Below are 18312 nucleotides of genomic sequence, written 5' to 3' on the forward strand. Positions count from 1 at the left end.
ATGAAAACATGTTACGAGTGCGTGTACCAACATACCAACATGAGTCACATTATTCTGAATTACTAATATGCACTCATAAAAGTAGACTTAGTGAAACGTTATGAAATACATTGTTGAAGTTCATAAAGGCAAAAAAAAGAAAATAGACTTTTCTGATTGGTCTTGCAAACCACATCAGATTCAAATGAAGGGTGGCAAATGCAGCTCTCTGACTGGTTCTGTCCATAGTGCCAGGGAGCTGCAGAGTCATTTTGGGTCCTGTGTTCTGCCTGTGTCCTCTCTGTGTTGGAAACATCTCACTCAGCCTCTTGGAGTGTGTTTTTCTGACTGCTCACACGTCCAGCCCACCTGGTTGTCTGGTTTTCCCCCTCACTGAATTCCTACCGCAGAGGTAGGACAGGCACAAATATATGTTTGTCTTTTTAGAGAGGACTAGCACCACACTCCTCCAGGAGAGAGAATAACTGACTTACATGCCCTCTTTTTATCTGGCAAATATGCAGCAAGCTATTTTAATTTCTTGATGCTCTTCTCTGCAGTTTTCCCCTTCCCTACCTTAAGCCACCTTAGAGTTGATGTTGGTTCAGTGCACCTCACAGCTTATTTAAGTAACCTCCAAGCTGATTTTATTCCCTACGTTCTCTGCTGCGGTTCCTAAGCCCTTCTTCCCTGGTTTCTACCTCTGGGAATTCCAGTGCAGCTCCCTCAGCTGGTCGTTCTGGAGTCTCAGCCCAGAACAGAAACTGATCACTTTGCTTTCCCACCTAACTGAAACTTAGTGATGATGCTCAGCTTTCCACATAGCAAATAATTCTGTGCTAAGCTTTTAGGACTCATTATTAACTTAAAACAGTCTGTATATATTTTTCCAAAATATAAAGAACATTCACCAGGCAAAGGGGAAGCTGCCCAGCCTTGCATTTTAATTGCTTTGCATATGAACACACGCCCATTGTATTAATTACTCTCTGATTTGCTTCTTTTTAAACGTTTTTTCCTCGTTGCACATCCGGGCTATACAGCAGATCTCAGTGGGACCCAAACCTAGTGATTTGGCTGCATTCTGCCGAGGATAATTGTTCCATCGAGAGGCAAAACCTTCGATGTCTTCCTAATGTTCCAGCTTACTTATTAGAAAAATAATGTAAACAGACATAATAACAAGAATGGGTTCTCCATTCTCCATCCTTCATCCTTCTGTGCCTCTGGAAGCCCTCCGCCCCTCCTTAGGACAGGCTCTGGCCAGAGTTGGTGCTTTGCTTTCAAGTTATCCAACAAAGACCATCCTCCCCACTTTGCGGAAGCTGTAGTTTTCGAGACCAGAAGGAGCTGACATGACTTGTGAACCTATTAGAGTCCTAATGCAATTCTGTCCTTGTTTCCACAGTTCACATTCATTTCCATGAGAATGAAAGAACTGACAAAACTGCAGTTTTTTGTTTTTTTTTTTCTCAGTGTTGATCCTGGCTGATTGAAACATCTCCAGGAACAAGCTACTTTTCCTTGTCATGCAAATTGTAAACTCTGGAGAAGTGGACTTTTGGTGCAGCTTCAACATTCTTTATGAAAACAAGGAACGCTCATACATTGCTAAAGGGCTTCTAAAGTCTAAAAATAGGTGTGAATAAATTTACATAAGGGAGAAACACAACGATGAGAAAGGAAAAGAAGAAAAACAGAATAAGAAAACTATAAATCCTTTGGAGAACTTACTGAAAACTGCACACAAAGTGACTGTCACCAGTGAAGTAATATTTTTGATAAAAATTATTCTTACCACCATAACCAACTGAAATATGGCTTCCCTCACTATGTCATGTAATAAAAACAACTTCAGCATAAAGTATTCCTTATTCAGGGAAATTTGATACAGGAACAAATGCACAAAATATTGAGAGGGGAGTGGCAATTAACTATTTTAGAATGAGATTAAGTGGTTACCTAGCTACATACAGATTTTAAGTAAATGACCACTCTATCTAAAATGTTCAGCACACACACACACACCACATACACACCACACACACACACACACACACCTCCTCTCCCCCTCCGCTGCTTTATTTTTCTACCGAGTGCACTAAGTGTTTTATCTGTCTAGCAGTGTGTATACTATATGCTTTATGTACATATTGTCTATGTGTCATCTTTGTTGGCTGAAGGCTCCACTGGACAGTCACCTCTGTGAAGGCATGGTGCATTCCTTTGGTTCACTCTTGTCTCCTCTGTTCCTAGACTAAGACCCGCCATATAACTATGCTCAATAAATATTTCTTTAATGAATAAATGAAATTAGAGAGTCTGCTACAAAGGGAATCCTGAGACTGTTACCCTTCTTTTCCAAAGAATGAAAGATGTCTATCTCCTCTAGAGTGAGGCACCAGCTTGTAAACAGAGACACACAATCAACACAGGCTAACCTCAGCAAGGGTCAACTCACCTCATCGTAGAGGTAGCTGTAATATCTTAAGCACCCACTAAACAAACTCCTTTAGCTAAAATTGAGCAATGGTAAAGTAGTCAGGGGAACTAAACATGAAACCAGGAGATCTGTCTTCCTATTGAGGGAGAATATTTATTATTGAAAGTATTGCGCAGTTGTTGGGTAATGGAAAATGGGTGGACTGTATATTATTTTACTGTTTGTAAATAATATGCATAGTGGATATGTAGTCTTACTGCCCGTGCAAGGCACGCCACTCCCCACTGACACCTCTTCCTTCCACTCCTTGTTCCCTCACAGAAAACATGGGGCCAGGTGACTTTACATGCATTACCAATTTTATCCTAATTTATTGAAATAATATTAACTGGAGAAATAACACAACATCATTTGGTAGATTTACAACTAGGTAAATAAAGGAAGTGACTGACATTTTTGTTAATAAAGTCAGGTGTATCCATGGTTTATTAAAATATTGTGCACTGAAAGATAAGCTAATTTATGACAAAAATCCTTAAATTTATTCTTGGACAAGTCCATGTGGAAGTACTCGAGCCCTCAAATTATCCCTGGACTATCTATTAATAAAGCAAAGCTAAATATACTGGAATTTACTGCAATAAGAGAATCCCTCAAAGGTCTTAGTGTATCAAAAATGTACATCAGTATTCAGGCACTTATTAAATTTGGAGGCCTGGGATCAATCATTTTATGGTACGTTTTTCAGAGCAGAGAACTAATTGGACCTGGGCGGCATTAGATTAGGATGGCTGGACACTAAGGCAAGACTTGTGAAGTCAATTTTGAAAAGTGCACAGATTTCTCAGGTGAGCAGACTGCTGCCTCTGAATTGATCTGTGAGAATTTCCCCAAGCAAACAATGAAGTTATTTATGGGATTACAGTATTATCTTTTCTGTGTAAAGGTTTACTGGAACAAACAATGGAGACAGTTTGACAAATGTGGTCTCAGTTCTCAGAGGCAGTCTGTGAAACGCCCAAGTGCATGTGCTGAATATACAAACAGTCGGAACACAGACAGCGATACTGTTTAGGGATAACCACGATATAGAGGATAATAAAAATGTGTAGATGGTTCTGCTCAAGACTATGGAAGGAGAGAGCACATTATGAAAAAGGGAAGTGGCCTGTGACTGAGAATTGGACAACTTCAACAGCATTTCTACTCTTGACATCAGCAGCTGAGCATTGCAAGGAAGTTGAGAAGTGGTCAGAAATGCCTGTGATTGAACAGGACTGTGTAAGAGGATTCTTCAAGGAGAGGGTGATCAGAAGGGTCAAATGCTGCTGAGTGTTCAGATAATATGAAGACCTGAAACATAAATTTAAAATTTGAGGGTCATTGTTAATCTTAGTGTGAACTATTTTGGTGTGTTATGGAGACAAAACACAGATTAGAGAAGGTTAAAAAGTGAATGAGCTGGATAGGAAACTGAAGATAATTCTACAATTTTGGCTATTATGGAAAAGAGAAAAATAAATTGGTAATTATAGGAGTGTGAGAAGTTTGTCTTCTTTAGGTGAAAATACGCACGTAACCCACCTAAATTCTCATTCCACCATCTTAGAAGAAAAAGATAAATGCATCCTTCTGCTCTGTGCTCTTCTTTCCTACAATGTACTGAATTATTCACTCACTTTACCCAGGAAAACAGGCCCAGACCTTGACCCTTGATCCAGGGATGTGGTAGAAGATGAATGGGTTTGGGGGGGGGTGGAATGTAAATAAATATTCCACCCTTGCTATGAGTCATTAGTATGAATGCAGAGAAAAGCTTGAGTTTTTGGTTATACTCCAAAGTGGTGGGTTAACATTGCCTTATACTGCAAGTATTTGACGAAAAATGAGATTGGGTTTTGAAGCTACTGAACCAAATTTCCTCCAGGCACAGCTAACTCACACAGGGACAAAAATTTCTAACCCCGAGCTCATTAGCAAAATGAAGCAATCAAGTGAGCGGGCACATACAAGCTTAAAACCAAAAAAGAACATCAATTTTTTGATTAATGGTAAATACCTAACTTGAGAGTGGGGGAATGAAATTTCAACTGCGTGAAGACGTATGCACTTTAACATTCACCTGACATTACTATTCAAGAAAAGTGCTTCCATCTCATGCTAAAAATACTCATTTTCCCAAACTCCTCAAAGCAGAAATGCTGGAAATGAACTAAAATACACATAGGAAGTCATGTTGCCTTTTGTGTTGCTAATTAGAACTTTGATGAATATAATATAGAAGCAAGACAAGACAAGAGCAAAGAATTTCCATGAGCTTTAGTACTCATGTTTGTGCATCTAAATCAGAGCCTTGTTAACATTTAAATATGCATTTAAAGCCCAAGTGTATACGAAGGCAAGGAAGTTTCATTAATAACTATAATTTGTATAAAAGACTACATGCTAAAGACAAATACTCAAATATAAAATGTAATTAGAGTTTTAAAAACTGACTTTATAGCTTGGGAATAGAAAAAAATTGCAAATGGAAAAGACTTATGTTCAGCTAGTAGGATACAGTATGGCTTATCACTTACTGAGAAAAGCTAATGTTTTTATCTTAAAGTTGTATTTCTCCATCAGCTGTTTACCACTGTTTGTTCCTGTCGGGCTACTTGGAAACAGGAGAATGGGAAAAGGATCTGCAGGGAAAAGAGATATTGACATCACCTGAAATGGTTTATATTCTGCAATCCCTGAGGTGCACAGCATTCAAAAGGCACATAACGGAGCAGAGAGAGCTGTCACTCTGGAGCTGTGACTCTCTTCTCCTTCAGCAGTCATGCTTCAAATGGGTCCTTCTGCAAAGGAATGGCTTGAAGTAACAATCACCATTCCTTCCTCACAGCAGTCTGCCACAGAACAAAACTTTTTGGAATAATGCCAGCTGAAATGACGAAGTGCACCCCTCTGTACACCCACAAGGAGACTTACTGAGTGTCTTCTGGGTTCTGTAGGAAAAGACAGAGTTCATTGTTACCAGCAGTTCTTAACTTCCCCTTACAACATGAAACTTACTCTTTTATCAACCAGAGGAAAGAAATCAAGCATTTCCAACATATAACAAGCAAATTCAAATAAATTTCTATTCCTAGGATGAGCTCTAGCTCAAGGGTTGTTTTACTTTTAATTATTAGTATCAAGTATGCACTCAGTGTTAAATTAACAGAGAACAAACATAATTTTAGAGTAGTATTTTAATCACTTGTGAGCTAATAAATATGACCCAGGCTTTTATGCACAGGGACAGAAGGACACTTTAAAGCAAAAGCAGGCTAGGTTCTTGCAGTTTTAGTTAGCTCGTTGAGAGTTCCTACCAGAGATCATTGACTAAGATGACTGGATTAGTGCTTTGACTTGAAACATAAATTGTGCAAAATCAGCCCTATGGAGAAGTAGCTACTATGTGTAAAAAGCCTACTATTCTCAAAATATGACTCCTGCCGGACTGTTACAAAGCCAATGACTCTGGAACTACTCTGTAAGAAAGAAATCCCTAACCCCCGGATGCCACACCAGCCCAGCACTGTGGGTCTCCTGCCTCCCTTCGCATTTTCTCCCAAGCATGGTTCAGCCCATTCCAGGATCACCTTGCTGCAGGTGCAGGCTGCCTCACTGCTTGCAGCGGCACTTCCGTTAGTTTCATCTGAAGTGCTGTTCCTGGAATATTTTTCCTCCGAAGAATAGCTTGACTGTATCATATTTTTCACTGTTTCCTTAAAGGATACCTTCTTCCCCACCTCTTTCTGATTGATTGTCTTCATGAAAAGTACATCTGGGGACCCTTTTTGTCTGTCTGTCTGTCTGGCCACCAGCGGTCTGTCCTCTCTCTGTCTCTGTTCCTGTCCCTGTGTCTGTCCCTGTCCCTGTCCCTCCCATTCTCTCTCTCTCCTAATCAGCTTTGATGCCAAATTGACAAATCAAATCGTGCTGTTGTGTAAGGGTGTGGACAACAATGTAATGATTTGTTATACATTGTGAAATGATTCCAACAATTAATCACCTCACCTTCTTACCCTATTTTTTTTTTTTTTTTTTGGTTTTGTGTTGAGGACAGAACATTTGAGATCTACTTTCTTAGAGTGTATTTCAAATGTTAAACGCAGTACTTTAACTATAGTCTCCTTCCTGTACATTCGAGGCCCCAAACTTATCAATCCCACAACAGAACATTTTACACATTGATCAGTACAGATCTCCCTACTTCCTTTACCTTTCAGTCCCTGGTGGCCACTGTTTTTTGGGTACCACCCCAGCCCCTGCACATCTCTCCCTTAATTTGCACTAATATTTTTTCATTGCACATATCACTAACATAATGTAAACTTTCCATGATAATTATGCTTATTGTTAGTTGTGTTGTTCCTGCTGTGAGAGAACTGAAAAGATGAGTTTAGCAGACATCTGGCTTACAGCTTTGGCAGACAAACCATGAAGAGGCAGAACTCACACTTCCTAAAGACTTCAAAGGGTTTTCGTACTCCAAAATCCCTCACCAAGGTGCCTGAGTCACAGGGTGCAGAAAGCCAAGTCTGTTGGTCTTAGCAGCAGCCTGGACAGAGAGCAGAGGCTGCGGGAATCCCATGGCCCCTCCCTCCCGGTGACAGGCAGCACCATTCCAAACCCCAAGCATCTCCTTAAAATACTTTTGTGTGCATTTAATGACTTATACATGTACTTAATTAATTTATTTTTCTTCCCAAGATATCAGAACTCCTGACCCAATCCCCCCTTCATATATATGTTCTTTACTAAAAAGGTAGACCATGATTAAGGAGAGATTTAGGCAGTGCAAAGTCCAAAACTCATTTCTAAAACTCATTACCTTAATTTCCTTTTTTATAGATAACCTTTGCATAATCACTTTAGATTCTAATTTTTGATGTGTGATTTTATAATTACTAAGGGAATGTGAGCTTTTGATATCTGAGGTGATTTTTTTTTTATTTAACTCAATGTATCCATTAAAGAATGTACTATTGTACACCAGATGGAACTAAATGAACCATTGTGTGAACCTGGCATTTTCAAATCGAGTTACCTGAGTGTAATTACTTGCAGACAGTTTCTAAATATGCTGTTCTTGAGGGATTAGCTTTTATAGAGAGATTCTCTTCTATTTCCCTCAGTTTTGTTTTTTTTTCTTGCAATGCTTTTGGTAATTTTGGCTTATTATACCAACATGTTCTGCCAGGGAAAATGGTGAGAACTGTTCCTAAACTACCAGAATTGATACAGAATAAGTCAAGTTGACAGCCAAGTGGCAGCTTACAGGAAATAATGTCCAGGTTGTGTGCCATAGACAATTTGAATTGTCCATCCCAATTTTAATAATTCTGAAATTTGGAGTAATTTCCCTTCCATTAAATAGAATTCTTCAGGAATTTATTCCCAAACTACAATGCTGCATTTCATTTCCTAGTGGCATTTCAAAATCACATCCGTTGAAAATAGGAATGTCTGCATATTTTGTATCATGTTCCATTTTGCTTTCTTTGTGAGTAAGCAGAAGCACATTTTCTGTGAGTCACCTCTTTATAAAGAGTACACTAGCTGCTGACACTTACTATATTGTTAGTGTGATAACCACTTTCTTACTCTGTCTTCTCAAGTAGTAAGTAGAGTGTATATGTCTCTTTCCTGCAGTGATAGTAAGTGCATATTTTCTTTTCACTAAATAAATACATATTTAGACTGTTGGGAAAATGGGAATTTAGAATTCCATTTTAAATTCTCAGTACCCCATATTTTAAAAGTGATTCCTCTATATCATTTCTCAAGCTGTTACCACTTTTCTTAGAACAGTTGATGACCAATATCTAATCTGAATCATGTGACATCATGTATATAGGAAAAAATGTGACTTATAATTTTATATTGCTTCATATGTTATTTGCTTATTGTCATGAGCCTTGTAAACTTGCCAGTGATTCAAGTAAGCCAGGTAATGACTGCAGCATTTTTCTTTTTATCTATTTTTAAGCAAGGGTATGAGTAATCCTATGTCGACATGAGCAGTCAGAGTTTATTTTTTTTAAAGGCAGCTGAAGTGTATACTTACTGAAGGAAGAAAAGAAGTATGTGCTGCAGAGTGAGTGTGGATGGGGGAAGGGCTCAGAGGGGCTAGCAATCGGTTTTTAGAGAACTAAACTAAGATCAAATTCTAAATTACATGATGACCTAGGAAGAAAACATAATGAGCATACTTTTGTAAAACTGAGTTATTGGGGGATCAAACTCACGACCTCACGATTGCCAGGCAAGCGCTTATGCTACTAAGCTATATCCCCGGCCCTAAAACTAGTTGTTGGAAGAGCTGCAGCTCAGCAAATATATGACATCAGTTTGTGAATTAATGTTAGGTTATGTTGAGAATAAATCATTACCAAATAAGCCAACTCTTTATGTTGCTATTGATATAGGCTGGACATCTATATACTACACATGTTATAGTTTCTAAATTGCAAGCCACAAGAACAAAACTTAAGGGAAAAGTAATTTGCAGAATATATGCTGGGGTCATTCACAGCAGCCCACCGAAGCAGACTTGATGTTAGAGAGCGTAAGTGCTCTGGAAGACCAGGAAGTGGAGATGACAGGAAGGATCAGGTGGTCTTTTTAACATCTTTATTAAGGTACAAGTGACAGAGCACACAGTTCACCCACAGAAAGTGTATGCACAGTGTATTTCACCCATTTCTTCTACCCCTGTGTTCCTCAGTCAAGCGTCTAAGTTTTAGAGTAGCATCAGTTGGAACGAGCTGGCTCAAGCACACACTAGCATCTCCACAAACACAAGAGCTTATAGAAAGAACAAATGTAAGGCAGTCAGGGAAAAGGTTCTAGTCCTTGTCAATAACTTCTTAGATTAGCTGTGGAACTCAGCTTGACATATAAAGATTAAAAGGAAGTTTACTGCTGTGGAAGGCAGAATTACAAAATATCATGCTATGCACTCATCAGAGGCCACCCTGAGACTCGGAAGTTTTATTCCCATGGATACATGGCATGGAAAAGTGGTTTTGCAGATGCAGTTGAAGTTCCTAATAGGGTGACTTTAAAATAAGATTATTCCTACTGGGGTTGACCCATATGAACATTTTCAGAGCAGTTTTCTCTGACAAGTAGCATAAGAAGAACCCAGGGAGAACTGAAGCATCAGAAGGACATGTGGCCAGTTTAAGAAACCCAGTGCAGCCCCTGACAGAGAGCCGCCAAGGAAAATACGAACTCAAGGTTAGTACTGCAAATAGCCACACTCAGTCTGCCACAAGCACGAGGTTGGAAGTGCACACTTTCCTAGAACACTAGATGAGTCCACCATGCCCACCACCCTGAGTTTAGCCTTGTGAGACCCTAAGTAGAGAAATGTGGAACAGGAGAATAATAAACTGGTATTTTAAAACATGTTTTATCTTTATTAGTACATGTTTGCAGTATGTGCTGTTTACATTCCTTGTGTGAAGTTGGTACCCGCACATAATATGTACATCTTAACATTTTTGTCCCTTTCCCCTTCCCTTGTAATCTTCCTTGATTCCTTAGCCATTTGAGAAAGATCTATGTCCCTACTTCCTATTATCTATCTTTTATTTTGCCCTTTATAATTTGCTTCTCATAAAGAGAAACCATGTGATATTTGAGCTGTATGTCTGATTTATTTCACTCAACATTATGATCTCAAGTGTGTGCATTTTCCTACAAATGACTCTAGTAAGCTGCTAATTGTGTAGTAATTTTTTACAAAGCAATAAAAATGAATATAATGGCCCCAAAGTAAAAGCATTCAAAGACCATTTCTTTAGATGCTACAAGCATCTAAAGAAATGAGGGACATGGAATAAAGTAAAAGTCTTCAACTGAAGAACATTCAGGGGGCAAACTTTCAGATGCAAACAGACCTTATATTCACATAGATATGAACAAGTTGCAGAAGCAGCTCATGCATCTGCTGACATTGTCACAGCCGAGCTGCTGTGTGCTTAATGCACAGTGCGATAGAGTACAGTAGTGCAGTAGTACAGTCAGAGCCCGGGATATCCAAAGCAGTGGTGATGTGGAGGTTTGATTTTTTTCATGCTTTACATTGTATATTTGTGGCAAAGGTGTATATGACTGACTTTGTTGGACTTAGGAATACAACTTACAGATGTTTCCCTGAAATGGAACTTGTTTGTAAGTTGTGGACTTACTATAAAGTGAAAGAAAGACTTAGAAAGATGTATTAGTCTTGAATCAAGTATCAGTGAAAGACAAATTAAATAGGAGGTTGAAATAAGTGGATACATTGAAAAAAATCATGACAGTGAGGATTACTGACATGAAGGAAAAGATGATATGAATGGTATATAAGAAGAAAGGATTGTGATGGAGAATCATAAAAATAAGGTCAGAGAATTGAGATGGAATTGCTGAAGCTCTGAAATGCTGCATTGATAAAGTATTCTCAACTCTTGTGAGAATATCAACGAATATGAATTTAAAAAGACAACTGTACACCAGAAGAGCACCTCAGAAAAACAGAATCAGATGTCATAGGGTATGTTACAATGTCAGAATTTCTTTTAAAGCACACACAGGGGATGTTAGCTTTAGCCAAGTTTGAAGTACCCTACTAAGGATTCTGGTAATCACAGACATCTAACAAATCTCTAGAGCTACCAAAGAGTAGAATTCATTCTTTTCTTGACTCCCCTCCCTTCTTTTCTTCCTACTTTAAGAGGAAGAGGTTAGTTAACCTCACCTGAAGTGTAACTTTACTCACTTTTTATGGCCAAAAAAAAATGATAGAAAAAGAATACTGTGAGAGTATTGGAGCATTAAAATGGACTAAATATTATTCCTAGAATAATGGGAAATTCATGAGATTACTTTGTTAAAATGGTGCTTCATCTTATGCACACTATTTAAAAGTATGCATCTTTAACATTGTAGTAGTATATCAGGTTTGATTCCTCTGGAAGCAGACTCTGAGACATGTAGTAACATTAGGACATTCATGCGAGTCCTCTTCGTGGACACCTTTGAGGAACAGGCAGGAGTTTAGAGAAGGAACTGTGGAGCAGTCCTGAGCTAGACACCACCTCTGGAGTTCCCGCAGGTGGGCAAACTGGGGGGCCTTTGCGTCAATGCTGTGATCCATAATTTAATGCAGACTTTCCTGGAAGGAAGCACTTTTCCTCATTTGAAGCAATCCAGAGTGGAAGATGTGCACTGATTGCCACAAAATTCCCATCATCTAGGAAAGTAAGACATTATTCCTTCTATGTAAAGCCAAGGCACAGACAGACGTGGATCCTCATTTTGGTTCTCTTTGCAAAGAGATGCATTTTTTCTAATTTTACCTGTTGTCAGCATTACACCCCATGCCTCTTTCCATTCTTTTCATCCCTGGCATTTTATCCTGTCCTTTCCTAAGCAGTTAATTCTCTAGAGTTGATTCAAGGCAGTCACTGGCCTTGGCATTCATTTACCCTTGCAAACTAGACTTTCTTCTCAACTATTTATTGCTGCAAATCTGTATTATAATTCTTTAAGCTCAACTATGTATCTAGAATAGGTTAAAATAATGTTACTGGTAGTTTTAGTTGTGATATATGGGAGGACTTGCCATAAGATCATTGTTAAATATAGAAATATGATCTAGGGTTTTTAATGTATTATTAAAATTGTTTAATACCTAATTGGCTGCTATTTCTTAATTTCCTTTCCTGACTCCCTTTCTTCTTTCCAGTCTCCAAATGTTGACATACCCTACAAGTCAATATTTAGATCCTCCTTGTCTATACTGTATTCTTTTCTTAGGTGCTCTTATTCAATACAGTGCTGATGTCTTCCAGATTAATACATTCGAAGTAGATCTGTTGCCTTTACTCTAGATTCCCTTATCCAATTTCTTGCATAATATTCCTATCTGGAAGTCTAGAAGACATCTCAAGCCAACACACAAGTTAAAACATAAACTTTAATTCCTTTGTCTTAGCCCCAATTGCTTGCCCTCTGTCTTTTTCACCATAGTAAACAAGCAATTTATGTAATTAAGTCGTGAAAAAACCTACAAAGCATCTCAATTTCTCTTCTTTCATAATTTTCAGCATCCAGTGCAAGAACAGGTCTGGTCAGTTTTCTCTCAAGTATCAGCAGTTTTCAAGACTTGATTTCTGCTGTGCTAGTCCAAACCACCACCATCTCCTGTGTGTGCTTCAGTGGCAGGTTAATAGAAATTCAAGCGAGTGATCAAAGAATTCTACTGTGTTCTTTTAAATTTACTGTGTTCTTTTAAAACATGTTCTTTAGCAACCAAAATACTTCTTTTTTTTTTAAAGTAAATTAGATAATCTCACCTCTGGGGTAAGACTTCTGATGTCTTTTCAGCTTATGTTGAATGAACTACAAAATCTTATAGGGTCATTCCCTGTTTCTTTCTGCATATTTGCTCTGTGACATATCTTGCAATATTTCCCCTTTATAGCACTGCATCTTAGCTGTACCGGTATTGCTTTTCCTGCGTGGAAAAGAAAGTCCACATGATCTGGAACACTCCTTCTCCAGTCTTTTGATTGTCCCTTCTGTAGTTCTTTATTCTGGTCCTAAACAAATTTCATCTAAACACACTGTTTAAAGTAACTCCATTTCACAATTCTCTACTATCATATATCTCTGTATAATAGATATTGGCACTTCTTTAATTTATAGCATATTTGTTATTCCAACTTCTATGACAGTGGGGTCTTAGTCTCATTGTGTTCATGGTTTTAGCACATACATGTGTTGGATGGATGGATGGATGGATGGATGGATGGATGGATGGATGACTGAGAAGACAAATGGTATTCAGATGAAGATACTGAGAACCAGTGGGTTATGAGGAAATAACTGTAGCTCAGAAGCACTGGGTTGGATTACAGTGTGAAAGAGATGAATACATGAATCTTTCACTGGACTGGATGAATCATCCTGGGATAGAATAGCCAGGACAGAGCCTAAAAGAAGACCAATATTTACACTACTATATGTTATTTAAGTATAGGACCCATATTTAGTTCTTTTCTTGATGTAGTTGTAGTACCTGGGGTAGTTCCTCATATGGATTATGTTCATTATATTTGCCTAATGTAATGAAGTATTTAATTATTTTAAAATTTGGAGGAAAAGCCCATCAAAAATTATATGAAGTGATAATTAGAGCCTAAAGAGGACAGCCAAGAAGCTATGACCTGACTGAAAGTAGAAAGAGGCTTCAAAAAGGATGAAGTCATCTGAAATCTTGAAAACTACAGAAGATTTAAATAAGATCTTGGAAGAAGGCATTGTATTCACCCAGAAAAGTAAGAAAAGGTGGCACATATACTTCATATGTAGCTTTTACTATGAGTAAACAACTTAGAATATATTGTAAAATGCTCAGTTCATTGTGTACTGGCATTTCCTATTTTTGAAAAATGTCTCTCCAATTTTGATATATTTTTTCTTGTGGTACTGGGATTAAAGTCAGGGTCTTCACACTGAGCTACATCTCCTCTCTTTTTTATTTTTTATTTTGAGGCAGGGTCTCACTGAGACACTGAGTTACCCAAGCTGAGCTTGAATTCGTGGTCCTTCTGCCTTAACCTCCTACAGTGCTAAGATTACAGCCATGTACCACCTTGCTCAGCCATTTTCCACGCACAATACTTTTGAAATATATCTAAAATCTATTTTTAGATTTAAGCTCTGAGTCATGTCATCAATGTATTTTTGTTATACTATAAAGACTGAAATAATGCATAAAGATAACAATTCATCAAGATGCAAATTAAATATTCAGAAAGGTAATATGAAAGAATCATTTGAAAATTAATGAGTAGATGACCTTATTACCAAATATCAATGAATGGAAAATTTATGAACAAATCTCCAAATGTCTCTGCAAACAGAGAACAAACACAGATTTTTAAGAGACACAGAACTCCTCAGAGGAGATTGCAACAGCACAATCAGTAAATATTTGCTCACAGACATAAGATTTAAGAGAGTGGTGGAGACTACTTAGACCTGACTCTGACACATCTCCCTCTTTCTCTGGGTGCCTGGTTTCTATAGAGCTCAGCGTGTCGCTGTCCTTACAAAGGTAGGGTTCTGTCTTCATAAAGAAAGAGTCAGATACTGGCTGGACCACTACCAAAACCCAGGCTTACCACTCCATCCTAACATACGGACATTAGCAGCCTAATTAGCTCTCCTAAGTCAGACTCCCCCAGACGGCAGCAGAATTAGAGAGAGGAGTCTCCATCTCTGCCTGACTCCCTTCTGCTTTACCTGGATGATGACCAGGAGAGAGACCTTGGTATCCACAGATAATAGAAAGGACATCTGTCCTCACTCTGTCTTTGGTTAGTCTCTACACACACTAAAAGAAGAATTTTCATTCTTCATTCAGCCTATATTAATAATCTGTTTTTACTTATGTAGTGATTATAAAACTATTGCCAGTCTATTATAAAAATCAAATAATATGAAACTTTATAAAAGAAAAATGAAGAATTCTCCTCAGCCCGCTCCTCTCCATCAACTTTACTCCCCCTCGTTTGCTACAGTGAATGGTCTGGACTTTATCTTCTGTGCTTCTCTTCACTTGCGGTCTATGTAGCCCAACTGCATACACGTGCTGATGAAGGCCATTTGGTTTGTATAGCAACTCTCTTAGATGGCTTCACATCTTCTCTTTCTTCTCAAGTCCTTGTTTCTCCCCTGCTCTGAGCTCTTGAATGAGAGAGGCTTCAGCAGCAGTGATGGATTTCATAGCACAGTAGCCCAGCCACTGGCCAATTTTGCTCCTTGAAGTTGGATATCTAAGAGGCACGTTCCTGAGGCTCTTTGTTTTACTACTTTCAGTACAAAAGCCAGAAAATTTTCTCTCAACATGTACATCAGTTCATGTCTTTTCTCTGTTTCAAGTTCTCCAAAAGGTCTTGTTTTGTCAAGAGTAAAAGCAAAATTCACCCAACAAACTCAGTGCCTGTTGCAGCTGGCCCGTGCCCAAGCCTTACTTCTCTAATGCCGGATCTTCCACTCCCTCCTTGCTCCCTCCACTGGCAGCACTTGTAACATAATATGATTCTTGAACATGTGGGTCAAGATCAATCTCTGGCTACCTACCTCACTGAGAAGAGATCATCCACTACCACAGGTCCAGTGGGTCTTCCCTCTGCTGGGAAACTCTTTCCCCAGATGCCCCTCGGCTCACTCTCTGACCTTTCTCAAGTCTTTGCTTCACTGTGACCTTGGTAAGATTGACCTCCACCACTTGATTAAAACAACAGTCTTGACCTTGAAACTCCTGGCCCCTTAACCTCATTGTATTTTTGTAGCATTGCGCAGACTCAAGATTGTACATACTGTATTTGCTGTGTGTATTTTAAGTCCTTCCTTATCAAAATGTAAACTCTACAAATACAGGGTTTTAATCAGTGTGGTCCTAGAGTCTACAGGTGTGCCACACAATTGTAGCTGTTCAGCAAATATTTGAAGATGTATGAGAAATAAAATACACACCTTTCATTTCAGAGTTAGTACAGCAGTGGCACCATACATTAGCACACAGGAAGTAGATTTGAGCTGATAAGCTCCTTCAGTTATCTGCTCTACACAGAGATAAGAATGGATTCATCAGAAGCTCCTAAAACCTATTCAGCAGGATTCATGGGAAGGTTCATTTACCAATTACAGAGTAATTATACGAAGCACAGAAGAATACCTGAAATGTACTAAATGCTTACATAATGGTAACTGCTACTATTATTTTAATATATATAATATTTTAAAAATAAGAATGGAATTATTGTGTAATATTTACACAACTTGATTTTGCACTTGATGAAATATCATTTTACTTTCTCAATAGAAGGTATGCTTTTCATTCATTCATTCAATCTACTACCTAGTATCTACTGCCTAATATCTACTACCTAGTAGATATTCTGCCTTTGAGACATTTATACATTGTTTATTCTTCATTTCTACAACTTGATAATATTGTATAGAATTTACACGCCATTATTTTGTCATTTGCACTAATGAATATTTTAATGGTCAAGAGTTTTTATTATATGCTTCCCTTTTAGCATAATCTAACAAATATTAGAATGAATATCATAGCACTATAAAATACATTGTAGCACTATAATCTGCCTTTACATATACTTGAAATCAAGGCATACCTTTTAAAGCCATAGCTTATAGTATTTCAAGATAATATTTATCTGTCCCACTGAAGAAGCGATTTATATATTAAATCTATTTTAAAGTCACTCTATACATATATTCAATAAGGATGAGTTATTGTGTCTGGGCAGTCTTTCCTGTTTTTAAAACTGCTCATCTTTTCCCTTCCAGCTACTAGTTTCTACGAAATTGCCACTTTCTTACTCTCCACAAGAGTCTCTATTTCCACCAGACTCAAGTCCTGTCCTTCTAAGAACCCCTTCAGGGTGACACAGATTGGTCTGCAAAGCTCCTGACTCTCACTAGGAAATGTGAAAACTTGCCTGAAACTTTGAACTTCAGATCACAGAGGGTAATGCCAACCTCTTTTCAATGGTAGTAACTATAAGAAGGGTGACTTAAGAGGAATTCACTGTCTTAGTTTTGAATCCATGGAAAAAATGCGTTACAGGTAAAGAAAAGCAATGAAACCCAGCCAAGGATACGACAAGTCAAAGGCCAAAGAGGGAGAGAGAGAAGGAGTCCTGAGGGAGTCTGAGTTCCTCCTTCCAGTTGGTTTTAAGTCCGAGCACTTCTCACCTTCACTGTGAAGAAGTTGTTTAAGTCTTTTCTGTATTCTGTCAACCAAAAAATTGCTCTTCTTTTTCTTTAAAGGATTTCAGTTTTGTTGCTATACCTTACAGCCAGACCAGTCAAATGTTTACCATATGTTTTGCTATGGCTTAGGATATTCAAATTAAGGCCATGCAACTTTCCTATTATATCTACAAAAGAATTCTTCATAAAGAAATTCACTATAATTTACATTACTAAAAGATATTTCAATGACACGTCTCATGTAAGGCTCGCTATGGGACATGAATTAGTTAGGAGGCATAGGACTATGCTCTAAGGTGCAGACTCCATACCATCATTTGGAACTACCTCTCTAGGTCACTCTGATGATAGCTTTCTTGTTTGCTTGGACCCAAGGGCTAGGACTGAAAATGTTAACAAGAAGCCTTTCTTCACAGAGCCTTTTCCTCTCCCCAGGTAATTAATCACACACACTTCAGAAGCCTTTGCTTCACACAGTTCCTTTCTGATGTGCCAGTATCACCACTGTCATAATGAAATTCAGCAGGATTCTTCAGACAAATTGACTTTGATGAAAGATGCTTTGTTACTAGAAGACTGGGCAATTCAGTCATCATGTATTTGATGATAATAATAATGATAGTGATCTATGGACTGTATACTTCTGGGTGCTCTAAGCCTTTCTAGTTTCTGACAAGCAGGCCTTCAGCCATCTGTCCCTCTAAGGAAGTAAACAGCTCTAGAAGGTCTCCTGAAATTTCAACTCCTTCCAGAGAAGCACTTTTTAAACTTTAATGTGCAGGTGAATAGTTCCAGGAACTCAGGAAATGTTCATTCTGATTCAACAGCTGTAGGATGGAGTGCGAGATTCTGCATTCCCAACCAGCTGCCAGGCGAGGTGGCTGCGGCTACACTGCAGACTGCACTTTTTATAATTTTAAAAATAAAAGGAGGAAAACATTGACACACAGACAACCTTTTACAAAATAGCAAAAGAACAGTACAGACAACACAGAGTTACAAACAAAGTGGTAGGAGATTAAAATGCTTGTTTTATTACCTATTGATAT

General features: G+C 38.3%; 1 protein-coding gene across 1 annotated transcript in view; it reads left to right on the top strand.

Annotated features, from left to right (window-relative positions):
• The window catches only part of Grid2 (glutamate receptor, ionotropic, delta 2), a 1119457-nt gene that overhangs the window by 703009 nt on the left and 398136 nt on the right, over positions 1–18312 (top strand). The gene's annotated exons all lie outside the window — the stretch shown is intronic.

Source organism: Chinchilla lanigera, unplaced genomic scaffold (genome assembly GCF_000276665.1).
Source record: "Chinchilla lanigera isolate Chin_1 unplaced genomic scaffold, ChiLan1.0 scaffold00004, whole genome shotgun sequence".
Taxonomy (NCBI): Eukaryota; Metazoa; Chordata; class Mammalia; order Rodentia; family Chinchillidae; genus Chinchilla; species Chinchilla lanigera.